Source organism: Lampetra planeri, chromosome 18 (genome assembly GCF_965212315.1).
Source record: "Lampetra planeri chromosome 18, kcLamPlan1.2.h2, whole genome shotgun sequence".
In the NCBI taxonomy this organism is placed as follows: domain Eukaryota; kingdom Metazoa; phylum Chordata; class Hyperoartia; order Petromyzontiformes; family Petromyzontidae; genus Lampetra; species Lampetra planeri.
In genome coordinates this window covers 11,711,475-11,734,657 of record NC_136124.1, presented here as the reverse complement: position 1 = coordinate 11,734,657, position 23,183 = coordinate 11,711,475, and the positions used below count along the sequence as shown (strand labels likewise).

Sequence of the window (23,183 nt, the reverse complement as noted above, 5' to 3'; positions counted from 1 at the left end):
TGTTACCAGTCCCCTCGATCTTCTCATTTGTGCCCTGGATAGCTGTCAAATTTCAAAAATCTATCAAACTCTTTTCACAGGTATCCAGTCGGTGTGGGTCAAGAAGTAATATGTCATATGCACATGCACTTATATACAAACAGTTTGTTTTATCCTGTACTGCTCTGTTTGTTACGTCTTCATAACGCAGTATTGCCCATAATTCCGTAATTTACCTATCTTAGTCTATCTTGCTTCATGTGCTATGTAGAAAGGCCTTAGGCTGAAATTTTACTATACCTTCCTTTAGGGACAGTGTTTATTAACGAACGATATTTTTTCGATAGTTTTTTTTCATTCATATGTATTGGTCGTACAATTTGTATTATTATATTAGCATTTTCAGATTCTAATTCTCTTAATCAATTACAATTGCACCTAAGAACTTCCTCGTTTGTTGGCAGAAACAAACTCGGTTTAATTTTTTCTGGGTGTGCCAAAGCCTTTTGCAGAAATTGAGATTTTGTCCCGGTTTCAAATATGAATGGCCGTGTGCGTGACTGATGCTTGTTTAATATTCCGTATCTCTTAACGCCATGGCACATGCGGAATGGTCGTGATAACTTCTGCGCATATTCTTTGGTAAAGTCACGTAAAGTATTTTTTGTAATTTTTGTTATTTTCTTTGAACCTATCTATGTGACTTTACCGAAAGACCCAAATAATATTCGCACAATAAGTTACCACGACCAATCCGCATGTGCCATGGTGTTAAAAATAACAAAGTAGTTTTTTCTTATTTTTTTATATTTTCTTTGAACCTATCTACATGACTTTACCGAAAGGCCCAAAGAATATGAATTCCTGCAGTCACGAAAGCTTTAAGTCAGTATTTATTGTGCGTAGTAACGGGTGGAGGCCCCATGGTGTAGAGAGAGTCTTGGCGTATGTAATCTCCACCACTGGCAAGTGTGTGTTATCGCTTCTCGGCCCTTTGGCTAAGATCAAGTGTAGTATCTGTTCTTATCAGTTTAATATCTGATACGTACCACATTGTGGTACCTTATATTAAATAGATTTTTGGGACAGGGAGATGGAATAGGGGCTTGCTCCGTCCACTCCGCGCATCAACCCGGTATTGCAGTTTCTCCGGGAATGGTGCACCTCCCTGCTGGGGGAGGAATATCATCAAACAAAAGTAGACTATGTTGGGTTTGCAAACCCCATTTCCGCTGTTTGTCCGTAATTGGGTGCGTTCTCTCCTGTTTTGTTACCAGTCCCCTCCATCTTCTCATTTGTGCCCTGGATAGCTGTCAAATTTCAAAAATCTATCAAACTATTTTCACAGGTATCCAGTCGGTGTGGGTCAAGAAGTAATATGTCATATGCACATGCACTTATATACAAACAGTTTGTTTTATCCTGTACTGCTCTGTTTGTTACGTCTTCATAACGCAGTATTGCCCATAATTCCGTAATTTACCTATCTTAGTCTATCTTGCTTCATGTGCTATGTAGAAAGGCCTTAGGCTGAAATTTTACTATACCTTCCTTTAGGGACAGTGTTTATTAACGAACGATATTTTTTCGATAGTTTTTTTTCATTCATATGTATTGGTCGTACAATTTGTATTATTATATTAGCATTTTCAGATTCTAATTCTCTTAATCAATTACAATTGCACCTAAGAACTTCCTCGTTTGTTGGCAGAAACAAACTCGGTTTAATTTTTTCTGGGTGTGCCAAAGCCTTTTGCAGAAATTGAGATTTTGTCCCGGTTTCAAATATGAATGGCCTTGTGCGTGACTGATGCTTGTTTAATATTCCGTATCTCTTAACGCCATGGCACATGCGGAATGGTCGTGATAACTTCTGCGCATATTCTTTGGTAAAGTCACGTAAAGTATTTTTTTGTAATTTTTGTTATTTTCTTTGAACCTATCTATGTGACTTTACCGAAAGACCCAAATAATATTCGCACAATAAGTTACCACGACCATTCCGCATGTGCCATGGTGTTAAAAATAACAAAGTAGTTTTTTGTAATTTTTTGATATTTTCTTTGAACCTATCTACATGACTTTACCGAAATGCCCAAAGAATATGAATTCCTGCAGTCACGAAAGCTTTAAGTCGGTATTTATTGTGCGAAGTAACGGGTGGAGGACCCATGGTGTAGAGAGAGTTTTGGCGTATGTAATCTCCACCACTGGCAAGGGTGTGTTATCGCTTCTCGGCCTTTTGGCTAAGATCAAGTGTAGTATCTGTTCTTATCAGTTTAATATCTGATACGTACCACATTGTGGTACCTTATATTAAATTGATTTTTGGGACAGGGAGATGGAATAGGGGCTTGCTCCGTCCACTCCGCGCATCAACCCGGTATTGCAGTTTCTCCGGGAATGGTGCACCTCCCTGCTGGGGGAGGAATATCATCAAACAAAAGTAGACTATGTTGTGTTTGCAAACCCCATTTCCGCTGTTTGTCCGTAATTGGGTGCGTTCTCTCCTGTTTTGTTACCAGTCCCCTCCATCTTCTCATTTGTGCCCTGGATAGCTGTCAAATTTCAAAAATCTATCAAACTATTTTCACAGGTATCCAGTCGGTGTGGGTCAAGAAGTAATATGTCATATGCACATGCACTTATATACAAACAGTTTGTTTTATCCTGTACTGCTCTGTTTGTTACGTCTTCATAACGCAGTATTGCCCATAATTCCGTAATTTACCTATCTTAGTCTATCTTGCTTCATGTGCTATGTAGAAAGGCCTTAGGCTGAAATTTTACTATACCTTCCTTTAGGGACAGTGTTTATTAACGAACGATATTTTTTCGATAGTTTTTTTTCATTCATATGTATTGGTCGTACAATTTGTATTATTATATTAGCATTTTCAGATTATAATTCTCTGAATCAATTACACTTGCACCTAAGAACTTCCTCGTTTGTTGGCAGAAACAAACTCGGTTTAATTATTTCTGGGTGTGCCAAAGCCTTTTGCAGAAATTGAGATTTTGTCCCGGTTTCAAACATGAATGGCCGTGTGCTTGACTGATGCTTGTTTAATATTCCGTATCTCTTAACACCATGGCACATGCGGAATGGTCGTGATTACTTCTGCGCATATTCTTTGGTAAAGTCACGTAAAGTATTTTTTTGTAATTTTTGTTATTTTCTTTGAACCTATCTATGTGACTTTACCGAAAGACCCAAATAATATTCGCACAATAAGTTACCACGACCATTCCGCATGTGCCATGGTGTTAAAAATAACAAAGTAGTTTTTTCTTATTTTTTGATATTTTCTTTGAACCTATCTAAATGACTTTACCGAAATGCCCAAAGAATATGAATTCCTGCAGTCACGAAAGCTTTAAGTCGGTATTTATTGTGCGAAGTAACGGGTGGAGGCCCCATGGTGTAGAGAGATTTTGGCGTATGTAATCTCCACCACTGGCAAGGGTGTGTTATCGCTTCTCGGCCTTTTGGCTAAGATCAAGTGTAGTATCTGTTCTTATCAGTTTAATATCTGATACGTACCACATTGTGGTACCTTATATTAAATAGATTTTTGGGACAGGGAGATGGAATAGGGGCTTGCTTCGTCCACTCCGCGCATCAACCCGGTATTGCAGTTTCTCCGGAAATGGTGCACCTCCCTGCTGGGGGAGGAATATCATCAAACAAAAGTAGACTATGTTGGGTTTGCAAACCCCATTTCCGCTGTTTGTCCGTAATTGGGTGCGTTCTCTCCTGTTTTGTTACCAGTCCCCTCGATCTTCTCATTTGTGCCCTGGATAGCTGTCAAATTTCAAAAATCTATAAAACTATTTTCACAGGTATCCAGTCGGTGTGGGTCAAGAAGTAATATGTCATATGCACATGCACTTATATACAAACAGTTTGTTTTATCCTGTACTGCTCTGTTTGTTACGTCTTCATAACGCAGTATTGCCCATAATTCCGTAATTTACCTATCTTAGTCTATCTTGCTTCATGTGCTATGTAGAAAGGCCTTAGGCTGAAATTTTACTATACCTTCCTTTAGGGACAGTGTTTATTAACGAACGATATTTTTTCGATAGTTTTTTTTCATTCATATGTATTGGTCGTACAATTTGTATTATTATATTAGCATTTTCAGATTCTAATTCTCTTAATCAATTACAATTGCACCTAAGAACTTCCTCGTTTGTTGGCAGAAACAAACTCGGTTTAATTTTTTCTGGGTGTGCCAAAGCCTTTTGCAGAAATTGAGATTTTGTCCCGGTTTCAAATATGAATGGCCGTGTGCGTGACTGATGCTTGTTTAATATTCCGTATCTCTTAACGCCATGGCACATGCGGAATGGTCGTGATAACTTCTGCGCATATTCTTTGGTAAAGTCACGTAAAGTATTTTTTTTGTAATTTTTGTTATTTTCTTTGAACCTATCAATGTGACTTTACCGAAAGACCCAAATAATATTCGCACAATAAGTTACCACGACCATTCCGCATGTGCCATGGTGTTAAAAATAACAAAGTAGTTTTTTCTTATTTTTTGATATTTTCTTTCAACCTATCTACATGACTTTACCGAAAGGCCCAAAGAATATGAATTCCTGCAGTCACGAAAGCTTTAAGTCAGTATTTATTGTGCGTAGTAACGGGTGGAGGCCCCATGGTGTAGAGAGAGTCTTGGCGTATGTAATCTCCACCACTGGCAAGTGTGTGTTATCGCTTCTCGGCCTTTTGGCTAAGATCAAGTGTAGTATCTGTTCTTATCAGTTTAATATCTGATACGTACCACATTGTGGTACCTTATATTAAATTGATTTTTGGGACAGGGAGATGGAATAGGGGCTTGCTCCGTCCACTCTGCGCATCAACCCGGTATTGCAGTTTCTCCGGGAATGGTGCACCTCCCTGCTGGGGGAGGAATATCATCAAACAAAAGTAGACTATGTTGGGTTTGCAAACCCCATTTCCGCTGTTTGTCCGTAATTGGGTGCGTTCTCTCCTGTTTTGTTACCAGTCCCCTCCATCTTCTCATTTGTGCCCTGGATAGCTGTCAAATTTCAAAAATCTATCAAACTATTTTCACAGGTATCCAGTCGGTGTGGGTCAAGAAGTAATATGTCATATGCACATGCACTTATATACAAACAGTTTGTTTTATCCTGTACTGCTCTGTTTGTTACGTCTTCATAACGCAGTATTGCCCATAATTCCGTAATTTACCTATCTTAGTCTATCTTGCTTCATGTGCTATGTAGAAAGGCCTTAGGCTGAAATTTTACTATACCTTCTTTTAGGGACAGTGTTTATTAACGAACGATATTTTTTCGATAGTTTTTTTTCATTCATATGTATTGGTCGTACAATTTGTATTATTATATTAGCATTTTCAGATTCTAATTCTCTTAATCAATTACAATTGCACCTAAGAACTTCCTCGTTTGTTGGCAGAAACAAACTCGGTTTAATTTTTTCTGGGTGTGCCAAAGCCTTTTGCAGAAATTGAGATTTTGTCCCGGTTTCAAATATGAATGGCCGTGTGCGTGACTGATGCTTGTTTAATATTCCGTATCTCTTAACGCCATGGCACATGCGGAATGGTCGTGATAACTTCTGCGCATATTCTTTGGTAAAGTCACGTAAAGTATTTTTTTTGTAATTTTTGTTATTTTCTTTGAACCTATCTATGTGACTTTACCGAAAGACCCAAATAATATTCGCACAATAAGTTACCACGACCATTCCGCATGTGCCATGGTGTTAAAAATAACAAAGTAGTTTTTTCTTATTTTTTGATATTTTCTTTGAACCTATCTACATGACTTTACCGAAAGGCCCAAAGAATATGAATTCCTGCAGTCACGAAAGCTTTAAGTCAGTATTTATTGTGCGTAGTAACGGGTGGAGGCCCCATGGTGTAGAGAGAGTCTTGGCGTATGTAATCTCCACCACTGGCAAGTGTGTGTGATCGCTTCTCGGCCTTTTGGCTAAGATCAAGTGTAGTATCTGTTCTTATCAGTTTAATATCTGATACGTGTACCACATTGTGGTACCTTATATTAAATTGATTTTTGGGACAGGGAGATGGAATAGGGGCTTGCTCCGTCCACTCTGCGCATCAACCCGGTATTGCAGTTTCTCCGGGAATGGTGCACCTCCCTGCTGGGGGAGGAATATCATCAAACAAAAGTAGACTATGTTGGGTTTGCAAACCCCATTTCCGCTGTTTGTCCGTAATTGGGTGCGTTCTCTCCTGTTTTGTTACCAGTCCCCTCCATCTTCTCATTTGTGCCCTGGATAGCTGTCAAATTTCAAAAATCTATCAAACTATTTTCACAGGTATCCAGTCGGTGTGGGTCAAGAAGTAATATGTCATATGCACATGCACTTATATACAAACAGTTTGTTTTATCCTGTACTGCTCTGTTTGTTACGTCTTCATAACGCAGTATTGCCCATAATTCCGTAATTTACCTATCTTAGTCTATCTTGCTTCATGTGCTATGTAGAAAGGCCTTAGGCTGAAATTTTACTATACCTTCTTTTAGGGACAGTGTTTATTAACGAACGATATTTTTTCGATAGTTTTTTTTCATTCATATGTATTGGTCGTACAATTTGTATTATTATATTAGCATTTTCAGATTCTAATTCTCTTAATCAATTACAATTGCACCTAAGAACTTCCTCGTTTGTTGGCAGAAACAAACTCGGTTTAATTTTTTCTGGGTGTGCCAAAGCCTTTTGCAGAAATTGAGATTTTGTCCCGGTTTCAAATATGAATGGCCGTGTGCGTGACTGATGCTTGTTTAATATTCCGTATCTCTTAACGCCATGGCACATGCGGAATGGTCGTGATAACTTCTGCGCATATTCTTTGGTAAAGTCACGTAAAGTATTTTTCTGTAATTTTTGTTATTTTCTTTGAACCTATCTATGTGACTTTACCGAAAGACCCAAATAATATTCGCACAATAAGTTACCACGACCATTCCGCATGTGCCATGGTGTTAAAAATAACAAAGTAGTTTTTTCTTATTTTTTGATATTTTCTTTGAACCTATCTACATGACTTTACCGAAAGGCCCAAAGAATATGAATTCCTGCAGTCACGAAAGCTTTAAGTCAGTATTTATTGTGCGAATTAACTGGTGGAGGCCCCATGGTGTAAAGAGAGTCTTGGCGTATGTAATCTCCGCCACTGGCAAGTGTGTGTTATCGCTTCTCGGCCTTTTGGCTAAGATCAAGTGTAGTATCTGTTCTTATCAGTTTAATATCTGATACGTACCACATTGTGGTACCTTATATTAAATAGATTTTTGGGACAGGGAGATGGAATAGGGGCTTGCTCCGTCCACTCCGCGCATCAACCCGGTATTGCAGTTTCTCCGGGAATGGTGCACCTCCCTGCTGGGGGAGGAATATCATCAAACAAAAGTAGACTATGTTGGGTTTGCAAACCCCATTTTTCCGCTGTTTGTCCGTAATTGGGTGCGTTCTCTCCTGTTTTGTTACCAGTCCCCTCCATCTTCTCATGTGTGCCCTGGATAGCTGTCAAATTTCAAAAATCTATCAAACTATTTTCACAGCTATCCAGTCGTGTGGGTCAAGAAGTAATATGTCATATGCACATGCACTTATATACAAACAGTTTGTTTTATCCTATACTGCTCTGTTTGTTACGTCTTCATAACGCAGTATTGCCCATAATTCCGTAATTTACCTATCTTAGTCTATCTTGCTTCATGTGCTAAGTAGAAAGGACTTAGGCTGAAATTTTACTATACCTTCCTTTAGGGACAGTGTTTATTAACGCACGATATTTTTTCGATAGTTTTTTTTCATTCATATGTATTGGTCGTACAATTTGTATTATTAAATTAGCATTTTCAGATTCTAATTCTCTGAATCAATTACAATTGCACCTAAGAACTTCCTCGTTTGTTGGCAGAAACAAACTCGGTTTAATTATTTCTGGGTGTGCCAAAGCCTTTTGCAGAAATTGAGATTTTGTCCCGGTTTCAAATATGAATGGCCATGTGCTTGACTGATGCTTGTTTAATATTCCGTATCTCTTAACGCCATGGCACATGCGGAATGGTCGTGATAACTTCTGCGCATATTCTTTGGTAAAGTCACGTAAAGTATTTTTTTGTAATTTTTGTTATTTTCTTTGAACCTATCTACATGACTTTACCGAAAGGCCCAAAGAATATGAATTCCTGCAGTCACGAAAGCTTTAAGTCAGTATTTATTGTGCGTAGTAGTTGGTGGAGGCCCCATGGTGTAGAGAGAGTCTTGGTGTATGTAATCTCCACCACTGGCAAGTGTGTGTTATCGCTTCTCGGCCTTTTGGCTAAGATCAAGTGTAGTATCTGTTCTTATCAGTTTAATATCTGATACGTACCACATTGTGGTACCTTATATTAAATAGATTTTTGGGACAGGGAGATGGAATAGGGGCTTGCTCCGTCCACTCCGCGCATCAACCCGGTATTGCAGTTTCTCCGGGAATGGTGCACCTCCCTGCTGGGGGAGTAATATCATCAAACAAAAGTAGACTATGTTGGGTTTGCAAACCCCATTTCCGCTGTTTGTCCGTAATTGGGTGCGTTCTCTCCTGTTTTGTTACCAGTCCCCTCCATCTTCTCATTTGTGCCCTGGATAGCTGTCAAATTTCAAAAATCTATCAAACTATTTTCACAGCTATCCAGTCGTGTGGGTCAAGAAGTAATATGTCATATGCACATGCACTTATATACAAACAGTTTGTTTCATCCTGTACTTCTCTGTTTGTTACGTCTTCATAACGCAGTATTGCCCATAATTCCGTAATTTACCTATCTTAGTCTATCTTGCTTCATGTGCTATGTAGAAAGGACTTAGGCTGAAATTTTACTATACCTTCCTTTAGGGACAGTGTTTATTAACGAACGATATTTTTTCGATAGTTTTTTTTTCATTCATATGTATTGGTCGTACAATTTGTATTATTAAATTAGCATTTTCAGATTCTAATTCTCTGAATCAATTACAATTGCACCTAAGAACTTCCTCGTTTGTTGGCAGAAACAAACTCGGTTTAATTATTTCTGGGTGTGCCAAAGCCTTTTGCAGAAATTGAGATTTTGTCCCGGTTTCAAACATGAATGGCCGTGTGCGTGACTGATGCTTGTTTAATATTCCGTATCTCTTAACGCCATGGCACATGCGGAATGGTCGTGATAACTTCTGCGCATATTCTTTGGTAAAGTCACGTAAAGTATTTTTTTGTAATTTTTGTTATTTTCTTTGAACCTATCTACGTGACTTTACCGAAAGACCCAAATAATGTTCGCACAATAAGTTACCACGACCATTCCGAATGTGCCATGGTGTTAAAAATAACAAAGTAGTTTTTTCTTATTTTTTGATATTTTCTTTGAACCTATCTACATGACTTTACCGAAAGGCCCAAAGAATATGAATTCCTGCAGTCACGAAAGCTTTAAGTCAGTATTTATTGTGCGTAGTAACGGGTGGAGGCCCCATGGTGTAGAGAGAGTCTTGGCGTATGTAATCTCCACCACTGGCAAGTGTGTGTTATCGCTTCTCGGCCTTTTGGCTAAGATCAAGTGTAGTATCTGTTCTTATCAGTTTAATATCTGATACGTACCACATTGTGGTACCTTATATTAAATTGATTTTTGGGACAGGGAGATGGAATAGGGGCTTGCTCCGTCCACTCCGCGCATCAACCCGGTATTGCAGTTTCTCCGGGAATGGTGCACCTCCCTGCTGGGGGAGGGATATCATCAAACAAAAGTAGACTATGTTGGGTTTGCAAACCCCATTTCCGCTGTTTGTCCGTAATTGGGTGCGTTCTCTCCTGTTTTGTTACCAGTCCCCTCCATCTTCTCATTTGTGCCCTGGATAGCTGTCAAATTTCAAAAATCTATCAAACTATTTTCACAGTTATCCAGTCGGTGTGGGTCAAGAAGTAATGCCATATGCACATGCATTTATATACAAACAGTTTATTTTATCCTGTACTGCTCTGTTTGTTACGTCTTCATAACGCAGTATTGCCCATAATTCCGTAATTTACCTATCTTAGTCTATCTTGCTTCATGTGCTATGTAGAAAGGACTTAGGCTGAAATTTTACTATACCTTCCTTTAGGGACAGTGTTTATTAACGAACGATATTTTTTCGATAGTTTTTTTTTCATTCATATGTATTGGTCGTACAATTTGTATTATTAAATTAGCATTTTCAGATTCTAATTCTCTGAATCAATTACAATTGCACCTAAGAACTTCCTCGTTTGTTGGCAGAAACAAACTCGGTTTAATTATTTCTGGGTGTGCCAAAGCCTTTTGCAGAAATTGAGATTTTGTCCCGGTTTCAAACATGAATGGCCGTGTGCGTGACTGATGCTTGTTTAATATTCCGTATCTCTTAACGCCATGGCACATGCGGAATGGTCGTGATAACTTCTGCGCATATTCTTTGGTAAAGTCACGTAAAGTATTTTTTTGTAATTTTTGTTATTTTCTTTGAACCTATCTACGTGACTTTACCGAAAGACCCAAATAATGTTCGCACAATAAGTTACCACGACCATTCCGAATGTGCCATGGTGTTAAAAATAACAAAGTAGTTTTTTTTATTTTTTGATATTTTCTTTGAACCTATCTACATGACTTTACCGAAAGGCCCAAAGAATATGAATTCCTGCAGTCACGAAAGCTTTAAGTCAGTATTTATTGTGCGTAGTAACGGGTGGAGGCCCCATGGTGTAGAGAGAGGCTTGGCGTATGTAATCTCCACCACTGGCAAGTGTGTGTTATCGCTTCTCGGCCTTTTGGCTAAGATCAAGTGTAGTATCTGTTCTTATCAGTTTAATATCTGATACGTACCACATTGTGGTACCTTATATTAAATTGATTTTTGGGACAGGGAGATGGAATAGGGGCTTGCTCCGTCCACTCCGCGCATCAACCCGGTATTGCAGTTTCTCCGGGAATGGTGCACCTCCCTGCTGGGGGAGGGATATCATCAAACAAAAGTAGACTATGTTGGGTTTGCAAACCCCATTTCCGCTGTTTGTCCGTAATTGGGTGCGTTCTCTCCTGTTTTGTTACCAGTCCCCTCCATCTTCTCATTTGTGCCCTGGATAGCTGTCAAATTTCAAAAATCTATCAAACTATTTTCACAGTTATCCAGTCGGTGTGGGTCAAGAAGTAATGCCATATGCACATGCATTTATATACAAACAGTTTATTTTATCCTGTACTGCTCTGTTTGTTACGTCTTCATAACGCAGTATTGCCCATAATTCCGTAATTTACCTATCTTAGTCTATCTTGCTTCATGTGCTATGTAGAAAGGACTTAGGCTGAAATTTTACTATACCTTCCTTTAGGGACAGTGTTTATTAACGAACGATATTTTTTCGATAGTTTTTTTTTCATTCATATGTATTGGTCGTACAATTTGTATTATTAAATTAGCATTTTCAGATTCTAATTCTCTGAATCAATTACAATTGCACCTAAGAACTTCCTCGTTTGTTGGCAGAAACAAACTCGGTTTAATTATTTCTGGGTGTGCCAAAGCCTTTTGCAGAAATTGAGATTTTGTCCCGGTTTCAAACATGAATGGCCGTGTGCGTGACTGATGCTTGTTTAATATTCCGTATCTCTTAACGCCATGGCACATGCGGAATGGTCGTGATAACTTCTGCGCATATTCTTTGGTAAAGTCACGTAAAGTATTTTTTTGTAATTTTTGTTATTTTCTTTGAACCTATCTACGTGACTTTACCGAAAGACCCAAATAATGTTCGCACAATAAGTTACCACGACCATTCCGAATGTGCCATGGTGTTAAAAATAACAAAGTAGTTTTTTTTATTTTTTGATATTTTCTTTGAACCTATCTACATGACTTTACCGAAAGGCCCAAAGAATATGAATTCCTGCAGTCACGAAAGCTTTAAGTCAGTATTTATTGTGCGTAGTAACGGGTGGAGGCCCCATGGTGTAGAGAGAGTCTTGGCGTATGTAATCTCCACCACTGGCAAGTGTGTGTTATCGCTTCTCGGCCTTTTGGCTAAGATCAAGTGTAGTATCTGTTCTTATCAGTTTAATATCTGATACGTACCACATTGTGGTACCTTATATTAAATTGATTTTTGGGACAGGGAGATGGAATAGGGGCTTGCTCCGTCCACTCCGCGCATCAACCCGGTATTGCAGTTTCTCCGGGAATGGTGCACCTCCCTGCTGGGGGAGGGATATCATCAAACAAAAGTAGACTATGTTGGGTTTGCAAACCCCATTTCCGCTGTTTGTCCGTAATTGGGTGCGTTCTCTCCTGTTTTGTTACCAGTCCCCTCCATCTTCTCATTTGTGCCCTGGATAGCTGTCAAATTTCAAAAATCTATCAAACTATTTTCACAGTTATCCAGTCGGTGTGGGTCAAGAAGTAATGCCATATGCACATGCATTTATATACAAACAGTTTATTTTATCCTGTACTGCTCTGTTTGTTACGTCTTCATAACGCAGTATTGCCCATAATTCCGTAATTTACCTATCTTAGTCTATCTTGCTTCATGTGCTATGTAGAAAGGACTTAGGCTGAAATTTTACTATACCTTCCTTTAGGGACAGTGTTTATTAACGCACGATATTTTGTCGATAGTTTTTTTTCATTCATATGTATTGGTCGTACAATTTGTATTATTAAATTAGCATTTTCAGATTCTAATTCTCTGAATCAATTACAATTGCACCTAAGAACTTCCTCGTTTGTTGGCAGAAACAAACTCGGTTTAATTATTTCTGGGTGTGCCAAAGCCTTTTGCAGAAATTGAGATTTTGTCCCGGTTTCAAATATGAATGGCCATGTGCTTGACTGATGCTTGTTTAATATTCCGTATCTCTTAACGCCATGGCACATGCGGAATGGTCGTGATAACTTCTGCGCATATTCTTTGGTAAAGTCACGTAAAGTATTTTTTTGTAATTTTTGTTATTTTCTTTGAACCTATCTATGTGACTTTACCGAAAGACCCAAATAATATTCGCACAATAAGTTACCACGACCATTCCGCATGTGCCATGGTGTTAAAAATAGCAAAGTAGTTTTTTGTAATTTTTTGATATTTTCTTTGAACCTATCTACATGACTTTACCGAAAGGCCCAAAGAATATGAATTCCTGCAGTCACGAAAGCTTTAAGTCAGTATTTATTGTGCGTAGTAACGGGTGGAGGCCCCATGGTGTAGAGAGAATTTTGGCGTATGTAATCTCCACCACTGGCAAGTGTGTGTTATCGCTTCTCGGCCTTTTGGCTAAGATCAAGTGTAGTATCTGTTCTTATCAGTTTAATATCTGATACGTACCACATTGTGGTACCTTATAATAAATAGATTTTTGGCACAGGGAGATGGAATAGGGGCTTGCTCCGTCCACTCCGCGCATCAACCCGGTATTGCAGTTTCTCCGGAAATGGTGCACCTCCCTGCTGGGGGAGGAATATCATCAAACAAAAGTAGACTATGTTGGGTTTGCAAACCCCATTTCCGCTGTTTGTCCGTAATTGGGTGCGTTCTCTCCTGTTTTGTTACCAGTCCCCTCCATCTTCTCATTTGTGCCCTGGATAGCTGTCAAATTTCAAAAATCTATCAAACTATTTTCACAGGTATCCAGTCGGTGTGGGTCAAGAAGTAATATGTCATATGCACATGCACTTATATACAAACAGTTTGTTTTATCCTGTACTGCTTTGTTTGTTACGTCTTCATAACGCAGTATTGCCCATAATTCCGTAATTTACCTATCTTAGTCTATCTTGCTTCATGTGCTATGTAGAAAGGCCTTAGGCTGAAATTTTTCTATACCTTCCTTTAGGGACAGTGTTTTTTAACGAACGATATTTTTTCGATAGTTTTTTTCATTCATATGTATTGGTCGTACAATTTGTATTATTAAATTAGCATTTTCAGATTCAAATTCTCTGAATCAATTACACTTGCACCTAAGAACTTCCTCGTTTGTTGGCAGAAACAAACTCGGTTTAATTATTTCTGGGTGTGCCAAAGCCTTTTGCAGAAATTTAGATTTTGTCCCGGTTTCAAATATGAATGGCCGTGTGCGTGACTGATGCTCGTTTAATATTACGTATCTCTTAACACGATGGCACATGCGGAATGGTCGTGATAACTTTTGCGCATATTCTTTGGTGAAGTCACGTAAAGTATTTTTTTGTAATTTTTGTTATTTTCTTTGATCCTATCTATGTGACTTTACCGAAAGACCCAAATAATATTCGCACAATAAGTTACCACGACCATTCCGCATGTGCCATGATGTTAAAAATAACAAAGTAGTTTTTGTTATTTTTTGATATTTCTTTGAACCTATCTACATGACTTTACCGAAAGGCCCAAAGAATATGAATTCCTGCAGTCACGAAAGCTTTAAGTCAGTATTTATTGTGCGTAGTAACGGGTGGAGGCCCCATGGTGTAGAGAGAGTATTGGCGTATGTAATCTCCACCACTGGCAAGTGTGTGTTATCGCTTCTCGGCCTTTTGGCTAAGATCAAGTGTAGTATCTGTTCTTATCAGTTTAATATCTGATACGTACCACATTGTGGTACCTTATATTAAATTTATTTTTGGGACAGGGAGATGGAATAGGGGCTTGCTCCGTCCACTCCGCGCATCAACCCGGTATTGCAGTTTCTCCGGGAATGGTGCACCTCCCTGCTGGGGGAGGGATATCATCAAACAAAAGTAGACTATGTTGGGTTTGCAAACCCCATTTGCGCTGTTTGTCCGTAATTGGTTGCGTTCTCTCCTGCTTTGTTACCAGTCCCCTCCATCTTCTCATTTGTGCCTTGGATAGCTGTCAAATTTCAAAAATCTATCAAACTCTTTTCACAAGTATCCAGTCGGTGTGGGTCAAGAAGTAATATGTCATATGCAAATGCACTTATATACAAACAGTTTGTTTTATCCTGTACTGCTCTGTTTGTTACGTCTTCATAACGCAGTATTGCCCATAATTCCGTAATTTACCTATCTTGGTCTATCTTGCTTCATGTGCTATGTAGAAAGGCCTTAGGCTGAAATTTTACTATACCTTCCTTTAGGGACAGTGTTTATTAACGAACGATATTTTTTCGATCGTTTTTTTTCATTCATATGTATTGGTCGTACAATTTGTATTATTAAATTAGCATTTTCAGATTCTAATTCTCTGAATCAATTACACTTGCACCTAATAACTTCCTCGTTTGTTGGCAGAAACAAACTCGGTTTAATTATTTCTGGGTGTGCCAAAGCCTTTTGCAGAAATTGAGATTTTGTCCCGGTTTCAAACATGAATGGCCGTGTGCGTGACTGATGCTTGTTTAATATTCCGTATCTCTTAACACCATGGCACATGCGGAATGGTCGTGATAACTTCTGCGCATATTCTTTGGTAAAGTCACGTAAAGTATTTTTTTGTAATTTTTGTTATTTTCTTTGAACCTATCTATGTGACTTCACCGAAAGACCCAAATAATATTCGCACAATAAGTTACCACGACCATTCCGCATGTGCCATGGTGTTAAAAGTAACAAAGTCGTTTTTTGTAATTTTTAGAAAATTATCTTTGAACCTATCTACATGACTTTACCGAAAGGCCCAAAGAATATTACTTCCTGCAGTGACGAAAGCTTTAAGTCGGTATTAATTGTGCGAAGTAACGGGTGGAGGCACCATGGTGTAGAGAGAGTCTTGGCGTATGTAATCTCCACCACTGGCAAGTGTGTGTTATCGCTTCTCGGCCTTTTGGCTAAGATCAAGTGTAGTATCTGTTCTTATCAGTTTAATATCTGATACGTACCACATTGTGGTACCTTATATTAAATTGATTTTTGGGACAGGGAGATGGAATAGGGGCTTGCTCCGTCCACTCCGCGCATCAACCCGGTATTGCAGTTTCTCCGGAAATGGTGCACCTCCCTGCTGGGGGAGGGATATCATCAAACAAAAGTAGACTATGTTGGGTTTGCAAACTCTATTTCCGCTGTTTGTCCGTAATTGGGTGCGTTCTCTCCTGTTTTGTTACCAGTCCCCTCCATCTTCTCATTTGTGCCCTGGATAGCTGTCAAATTTCAAAAATCTATCAAACTATTTTCACAGGTATCCAGTCGGTGTGGGTCAAGAAGTAATATGTCATATGCACATGCACTTATATACAAACAGTTTGTTTTATCCTGTACTGCTCTGTTTGTTACGTCTTCATAACGCAGTATTGCCCATAATTCCGTAATTTACCTATCTTAGTCTATCGTGCTTCATGTGCTATGTAGAAAGGCCTTAGGCTGAAATTTTACTATACCTTCCTTTAGGGACAGTGTTTATTAACGAACGATATTTTTTCGATAGTTTTTTTTCATTCATATGTATTGGTCGTACAATTTGTATTATTAAATTAGCATTTTCAGATTCTAATTCTCTGAATCAATTACACTTGCACCTAATAACTTCCTCGTTTGTTGGCAGAAACAAACTCGGTTTAATTATTTCTGGGTGTGCCAAAGCCTTTTGCAGAAATTGAGATTTTGTCCCGGTTTCAAACATGAATGGCCGTGTGCGTGACTGATGCTTGTTTAATATTCCGTATCTCTTAACACCATGGCACATGCGGAATGGTCGTGATAACTTCTGCGCATATTCTTTGGTAAAGTCACGTAAAGTATTTTTTTGTAATTTTTGTTATTTTCTTTGAACCTATCTATGTGACTTCACCGAAAGACCCAAATAATATTCGCACAATAAGTTACCACGACCATTCCGCATGTGCCATGGTGTTAAAAGTAACAAAGTCGTTTTTTGTAATTTTTAGAAAATTATCTTTGAACCTATCTACATGACTTTACCGAAAGGCCCAAAGAATATTACTTCCTGCAGTGACGAAAGCTTTAAGTCGGTATTAATCAGAGGTGGGACAAAGTCATTGTTATGCAAGTCCAAGTCGAGTCGCAAGTCATCAAATTCATGACTCGAGTCTGACTCGAGTCTAAGTCACATGACTCGAGTCCACATCTCATAGGTGGGACAAAGTCATTGTTATGCAAGTCCAAGTCGAGTCGCAAGTCATCAAATTCATGACTCGAGTCTGACTCGAGTCCAAGTCACATGACTCGAGTCCACACCTCTGGTATTAATTGTGCGAAGTAACGGGTGGAGGCACCATGGTGTAGAGAGAGTCTTGGCGTATGTGTAGTGGTGATACGCGCTGGGTGTGTACGTCATGTGCCAGCGCGTATGTACGTGTGTGTGTGGTGACGCGCGCTGACGGGGAGGAGCAGGCGTCAGTGCGCGGGTGGGGGTAGTGCTGCTGATTGGCTGTGTGCCGGTGACGCGCTGAGAGGGAGTGATCGGGTGGCAGCGCGGTGTGATTGGTCGAGGAGTGGAAACACGCGCTGGGCGGAAACGGATCGTAGAGATAGCGCGTGGTGATTGGGTAACTGAGGAGCGGTGCCGACGTTGAGGTCCGCATCCGCTCCGTCTCCCGGGAGGAAGAGATATATAAGATGATGCACAGAGGAGTAGAGAGCAGAAGTGGAACCATCTAAGAATGAAGACGAAGGTGCAGAGATAGAGCCCGGAGAGGAGAGTAATGGAGAGTAATGGAGAGTAGAGGAGAGTAAGGTATAAGTGTGTAGCCAGAGAGAGAGAACGGTCTACACGAGCTGAGTACTGTATAGTGTGTAGCCAGAGAGAGAGAACGGTCTACACGAGCTGAGTAATGTATAGTGTGTAGCCAGAGAGAGAGAACGGTCTACACGAGCTGAGTGATGTATAGTGTGTAGCCAGAGAGAGAGAAAGGTCTACACGAGCCGAGTATGCATACGGTGTAGCCAGAGAGAGAGGAAGGTCTACACGAGCCGAGTATGCATACGGTGTAGCCAGAGAGAGAGATGCAAAGTCTACACGAGGCGAGTGGAGAGTGTAGCAGAGGCGCAGAGTCTACACGAGACGAGAGAAGAGTGTAGCCGAGGCGCGGAGTCTACACGAGGCACAGAGAGCCAGCAGCACAGAATCTAAGAGAGTCAAGAGAAGCGTAGGGCGGAGAGAAGAGGTCACGAGTTGTACCGTTACAAGTCAAGATTTAATAAAAGAAGTGTGTTCCCGTCAAGGAGTTTCCTGCCGTCATTTTCCAATACTTCATCTGGCGTCAGAAGCGAAACGGGCTTCCAAGCATGGAGACAAGGAAGACCCGTAGGACCCACGGGATTGACCGCGAGGAAAACCTGGACGACTCGGGGCCGCTGGTGGCGGGGGGTGAGGAGGAGGACTTGCCCACGCTACAGGATCCGTCGACGGCGCCGGCCGAGCGACCGGGGACCGACGCCGGGCTTCGTGAGGCACACTCCCGACTGGCGGCGCTGCTGCTCGCCGCCGCGTCCATCTTGGCGGAGATCAGCTCGTCGGGAGGAGCGGGGACGGTGGGGGACATTTTACAAGGTCGCCCCGCAGATTCCCGCCAAAACGAATGGGGGATTCCCGCCATTGCGCCTGGGCCTACTTTTGGCGGGAACAGCGAGCGCCACGTGGTGGTGGGTTCCCAAGCGCGCGCATCGACGTCATCAGCGCGCGAGGGGGTCCGCCATTTTACGTCTGCCGCTGGAGCCGCCATCTTACACACCGACGGAGAGGCGGAGAGGAACCACGAGGCGGATGACTTCATTTTTCAGCAGCGTCTGCCCACGTTGTCAGCCTTCAAGGCGGAAGGCGGAGACTGGGGCAAATTTCAGCGAAGGTTTTTGGCGCATCAAGAGATGTCAGCGTGGTCCGATGCTACGGCGCTGCGGGCGTTGCCTGCCCTGCTGGACGACGACGCGCTCGCTGCCTTCAGGTCTGCACGGAAGTCGGACCGCTCCACGCTGAAGGATGCGCTGGGTTTGTTGGCCAGGGTCTACGGACCTCCCTCGGCGTGCCGCCATCATTTCTACGCAAGACGGAAAGCGGCCACGGAGACCGCGCTGGCCTATCGCACGGCGTTGCTGGCTCTTGCTGATGCTGCGTTCCCTCGGATGGACGAGGAGGGCCAAGACGCGATGGTTTTGGAGCAGCTGCTTAAGTTGGCGCAGGACCTGGGGGTCCCTATCAACACAGCTGACGAGATTGATATTTCTTCTTTGAGAGTCGCCACGAGTATTCAAGCGCACGAGGCCCTACAACGGAAACAAGGAGTTGGTTGCAACGCTGCTGTCGTCGCAGCTCCGGGTTCGGTGGTCACCGAACCCCAAGTCGTCAGCCCACGAGAGGAGGCGTTCGCCACGGGACGACCAGGGGACTGGAGGCCGGGGGCTCGGTCGCCTCTGCGATCGGGCCGAAAGTCGGAGCAACCAAGATCTACTCCGACCCTCGTCACGTGCTATAACTGCGGCCTCCGGGGCCACGTGGCGTCCGGGTGCCGCGCTCCGCGTCAGCGCGCCATGGGTGCTCGGCTGGACGACGACCGAGATCCCAAGTCATCTCTACAATCCCCGGCAAGTCGCGGCACCTCACACGCTCGGCCTGTTTATTCGGCACACATGGGACGCCGCGTTGCGGCGGAGGAGGGCCGGTTAAGGTTCGGGGATTCGGTTCGGCGAGGGGGGTTCGGCCGGGACCAGGGAGACATTGAATGGGCGGAATTGGGGCATAGAATTGTGGCTGCTTCGGCGGGTTCGTCCGTTGTTACGGGATCTATTGATGGGGTCGAGATTAGGGTGTTAGTGGACACGGGGGCATCGGCAACTATTATATCGGACCTCATTTATGATATTCTCCCAGTCAAATGTCGTCCGCTGCTTCCAGTGGAGGTGCCATTTTACGCCGCTAATGGGGGATCGTTGGGCATTATCGGTCAGATTAGGGCGTCCATTTGCATTGGAAATATCAAATTGTCGGGACCCGTTTTCGTTTCGTCTTCTTTGGCGGTTCCGTGTCTTTTGGGCACTGATTTTTTGGCTAAAATGCCCATTAAAATTCTTATCGATCAACGATGCATTGAACTGCCATCGGGTCGCCGGATTGCATTTTTGACGAGCCCTACTGACATTCGGACGGCGTGCGCTACGATACAAGCGGTGGCGACACGGACCGTGCATGTGCCCCCGGGTTCACAGATGTTGATTCCCCTCCGGTTGCGGAAACCATGGGTGAGGGAGGCTTCGGAACAAAGTATGCTTTTGGGTCCTTCTAACAAGGCTGTCGGGGGTCTTGATTTATCGGTGGCTCACACTTTGGTGCGGGCTGACAGGGATCCGTTTGTGATGGTTTTGAACGCGGGGTCGCGGCCAGCTGTCATTCCGCAGGGCACCGTGCTGGCTCACGCGGCGCGGGTCCCTGTGGATGATGGGTTGGTTGCGCAGGTGGGCTCGAGCCCCGCGCGGAACGTTGAGCCAAGGGAAGACCTTGAGTGGGTCCATTCGCTATGCGCCGCCTCGGACGATTTGTCGGCGGCGCAGTTGGGTGCGCTGCGCGAGTTGCTCATAGAATTCTCTGATGTGTTCAGTAAACATGAGTATGACATTGGGTGCACGGATTTGTTGCACCACCACATTGAAACGGGCGATGCGGCGCCGGTCAAGCTAAATCCCTTCCGACTGAGTCCCGTGGAGAAGGAACATGTTCAGTCGGCTGTTAACGAAATGCTAGAAGCCGATATTATTTTGCCCTCCTCTAGCCCGTGGGGAGCGCCTATTGTGCTGGTTAAGAAGCAGGACGGGTCCCTGCGATTCTGCGTTGATTTCCGTCGCCTGAATAAGATCTCTGTGGCTGACGCGTATCCGCTCCCCAGGATGGATGAGTCCCTCGATGCATTGTCTGGTGCGCGATATTTTTCGACTCTTGATTTGTTATCGGGGTTTTGGCAGTTGCCGCTCGACGAAGAGTCGAAACCTAAGACAGCATTTCGGACTCCAGGGGGGCTGTTCCAGTTTAACCGGTTACCCAGGGGACTTCACTCCTCTCCAGCGACGTTTCAGCGACTTATGGAGTTGGTTTTGTCGGGCTTGCAGTGGGATACATGCTTGATTTATATGGACGATGTCATTGTTTTCAGTAAAACGTTTGAAGAACACCTCCAGCGATTGAGAGGGGTGTTCTTGCGAATGCGATCGGCTAAGCTGAAATTTAAACCGGCCAAATGTCACCTCCTTCGGAAGTCGGTTAGATACTTGGGTCACATTGTCGATTCTTCGGGGATCTCCACCGATCCCGCGAAGACGGATTGTGTCGGTTCGTGGCCGACACCTACGTCCGTTTCCGACGTGCGTAGTTTCATCGGGTTTGCTTCTTATTATCGGCGGTTCGTTGAGCACTTCGCCACTATTGCAAAACCCTTGCACGCTCTAACGGCGAAGGGAGTGAAGTTCAAATGGGGACCGGAGGAGGAGGCCGCGTTTCGCTCCCTCCGGGACGCCTTGGTGGGTGCCCCACCCTTGTGTTATCCCGATTTTGCGAGTCCCTTTTTGCTGGACACGGATGCTAGCAACACGGGCATTGGGGGGGTGCTATCCCAAGTCGTTGGGGGTGTCGAAAGAGTTGTCGCCTACGGTAGTAGGGTGTTGTCTCCGGCGGAGCAGCGCTACTGCGTCACCCGTCGCGAGCTGCTTGCCATTGTCTTTTTTGTGCAGCAGTTTAGGCCATATCTCTATGGTCGTCACTTTACGGTCCGAACGGACCACGCGGCGCTACAGTATTCATTGAGGGTCGCCCAACCCTCGGGCCAGTTGTCGCGTTGGTTGGAAGTCCTCCAGGACTATCAGTTTACGACTACGTACCGTAAGGGGTTGCGACACACAAATGCCGATTGCTTGTCGCGGTTGTTGCCTTGTGATGAATGCGCGTGTTTGTCGGGATCGGCGCGCTGTAAACCGACGCTTGCGGGGGAGATGGGGGCACTGGCTGCGACAGCGGGCGCACCGATCGTGGATGATTCCACTGCCTCTCAGGGTCGGGACTCGCTGCTCTCGTTGTCGCTCAGCGAATGGGGCCGTCTCCAGATGGCGGACAGCTCACTGCTAGCATTGCGCCGCAAGGTTGGGGGTCCCGAGGGGGACCAGGAGCGTACCGGCTCCTATGTACTTGAGCAGGGCATGTTATTGAGATGGGACAGTTTGTCCCGGCGGAACGCACTCGTGGTGCCTTCCGCTGTAAGGGGGAGGGTTGTCTTGGCGGCACACGAACGCCTCTTGCACTTGGGAGTTAACAAGACGCTTGCCCTGCTTCAGCGTGACTATTACTGGCCGGGAATGGGAAGTGATGTGGTAAATATTCTGAAGGGGTGCGTTGAGTGCGCCAGGCGTAAACCACCGCCCGTGGCAGCTAATCCACCACTGCAATCTATTCAGGTCTCGCGTACTAACGAGCTCGTTGCACTCGATATTTTGGGGCCCTTCCCAGTCACGCCGAGAGGGAATAAATATTTGTTAGTGGGGGTCGAATACTTTACCCGATGGCCTATGGCGTGGCCTCTCGCTAACCAGTCGGCAGCGGCTGTGACGGACGCCTTCGTCCAGGGCTATGTCCTGGACAAGGGGGCTCCCGAACGCCTGCTGACCGACCAAGGTAAAAAATTTTCGAGTAAATTGTTGCAAGAGGTGTGCGATCTGTTGGGTACCAAGAAGGTGCGTACCTCCCCGTACCACCCGCAGACAGACGGGATGGTGGAGAGACTCCACAAAACTTTGACTTCCATGCTGTGCCAGCAGGTGTGCGAGGCACATGTAGATTGGGACCTGCAGGTCCCGGGAGTCCTTGCCGCGTATAGAATGGCCCCCCATGCAGCTACGGGGTTTTCCCCATTCTATTTGATGTACGGTCGGGAAGCTGACCCGCCAATGGAAACGCAACTTGGCCTGTCCGCTCCACGAACTAATTCTAAATTGGCAGAACATATTAAGTTTAATATTCACAAGCTGACAGAGGCGAGGGAGGCCGCACGGCTTAATTCGCGGGCTCGCCAAATTGCTAATGAACGGTTGCGGGCACGGAAGGTGTCCGGGCACGATTGGAAACCAGGTGACAGGGCCTGGCTGCATTGCCCTCAGGCACCCTTGGCTACGTCGCCTAAATTGTTGAGACCGTGGAGGGGACCCGTGGAGGTCGTGCGCGTTGCACGACCCCAGTGCGTTCAGATAAAGTGGGGAAAGCGCC

The 23,183-nt window shown here is 43.6% G+C and overlaps 13 non-coding genes across 13 annotated transcripts; all 13 read left to right on the top strand.

The window, feature by feature from the left end:
- The first annotated feature begins 957 nt into the window (after positions 1 to 957).
- On the top strand, positions 958 to 1,148 carry LOC144723761 (U2 spliceosomal RNA). The gene has a single exon (XR_013586287.1). It is a non-coding gene; the product is annotated as a U2 spliceosomal RNA (small nuclear RNA).
- Positions 1,149 to 2,205: 1,057 nt separating this feature from the next.
- LOC144723882 (U2 spliceosomal RNA) lies at positions 2,206 to 2,396 on the top strand. The gene has a single exon (XR_013586399.1). It is a non-coding gene; the product is annotated as a U2 spliceosomal RNA (small nuclear RNA).
- A 1,056-nt stretch (positions 2,397 to 3,452) lies between these two features.
- Positions 3,453 to 3,643, top strand: LOC144723824 (U2 spliceosomal RNA). The gene has a single exon (XR_013586350.1). It is a non-coding gene; the product is annotated as a U2 spliceosomal RNA (small nuclear RNA).
- A 1,058-nt stretch (positions 3,644 to 4,701) lies between these two features.
- Positions 4,702 to 4,892, top strand: LOC144723758 (U2 spliceosomal RNA). Its single transcript, XR_013586283.1, has one exon. It is a non-coding gene; the product is annotated as a U2 spliceosomal RNA (small nuclear RNA).
- Positions 4,893 to 5,950: 1,058 nt separating this feature from the next.
- Positions 5,951 to 6,143, top strand: LOC144723841 (U2 spliceosomal RNA). The gene has a single exon (XR_013586368.1). It is a non-coding gene; the product is annotated as a U2 spliceosomal RNA (small nuclear RNA).
- Positions 6,144 to 7,200: 1,057 nt separating this feature from the next.
- LOC144723894 (U2 spliceosomal RNA) lies at positions 7,201 to 7,391 on the top strand. Its single transcript, XR_013586411.1, has one exon. It is a non-coding gene; the product is annotated as a U2 spliceosomal RNA (small nuclear RNA).
- Positions 7,392 to 8,319: 928 nt separating this feature from the next.
- Positions 8,320 to 8,510, top strand: LOC144723893 (U2 spliceosomal RNA). The gene has a single exon (XR_013586410.1). It is a non-coding gene; the product is annotated as a U2 spliceosomal RNA (small nuclear RNA).
- Positions 8,511 to 9,567: 1,057 nt separating this feature from the next.
- Positions 9,568 to 9,758, top strand: LOC144723881 (U2 spliceosomal RNA). The gene has a single exon (XR_013586397.1). It is a non-coding gene; the product is annotated as a U2 spliceosomal RNA (small nuclear RNA).
- Positions 9,759 to 10,813: 1,055 nt separating this feature from the next.
- On the top strand, positions 10,814 to 11,004 carry LOC144723880 (U2 spliceosomal RNA). The gene has a single exon (XR_013586396.1). It is a non-coding gene; the product is annotated as a U2 spliceosomal RNA (small nuclear RNA).
- A 1,055-nt stretch (positions 11,005 to 12,059) lies between these two features.
- LOC144723879 (U2 spliceosomal RNA) lies at positions 12,060 to 12,250 on the top strand. The gene has a single exon (XR_013586395.1). It is a non-coding gene; the product is annotated as a U2 spliceosomal RNA (small nuclear RNA).
- A 1,055-nt stretch (positions 12,251 to 13,305) lies between these two features.
- LOC144723825 (U2 spliceosomal RNA) lies at positions 13,306 to 13,496 on the top strand. Its single transcript, XR_013586351.1, has one exon. It is a non-coding gene; the product is annotated as a U2 spliceosomal RNA (small nuclear RNA).
- Positions 13,497 to 14,550: 1,054 nt separating this feature from the next.
- Positions 14,551 to 14,741, top strand: LOC144723875 (U2 spliceosomal RNA). Its single transcript, XR_013586392.1, has one exon. It is a non-coding gene; the product is annotated as a U2 spliceosomal RNA (small nuclear RNA).
- Positions 14,742 to 15,799: 1,058 nt separating this feature from the next.
- LOC144723778 (U2 spliceosomal RNA) lies at positions 15,800 to 15,990 on the top strand. The gene has a single exon (XR_013586303.1). It is a non-coding gene; the product is annotated as a U2 spliceosomal RNA (small nuclear RNA).
- The last annotated feature ends 7,193 nt before the right edge of the window (positions 15,991 to 23,183 follow it).